The following is a 246-nucleotide window of genomic DNA, read 5'->3' as shown; positions in this document are numbered from 1 at the left end:
ATTGGCCAAACTGTGTGATGTCACAAGTCAAAGGTGCTCAGACAGGAAGCCTGTCACGATTACATAATTATCAACGTTATCATGTCCATATATCGACTTATTGACGATATCTGGACGACCTCGATCATCACTGACCTCGACATGTTTACATGCGTGTTTGTTTACATCAGAATATCACCGATATTTTATCCAACATGATGTCAGAATAAACACGTAACTGACTGCGTCTGGTCGATCAGAAACGAT

The sequence above is a fragment of the Thunnus maccoyii genome, chromosome 18 (assembly GCF_910596095.1).
Source record: "Thunnus maccoyii chromosome 18, fThuMac1.1, whole genome shotgun sequence".
NCBI lineage: Eukaryota > Metazoa > Chordata > Actinopteri > Scombriformes > Scombridae > Thunnus > Thunnus maccoyii.
The sequence above is the reverse complement of the archived record's forward strand: the minus strand, read 5'-3'. Positions refer to the sequence as shown.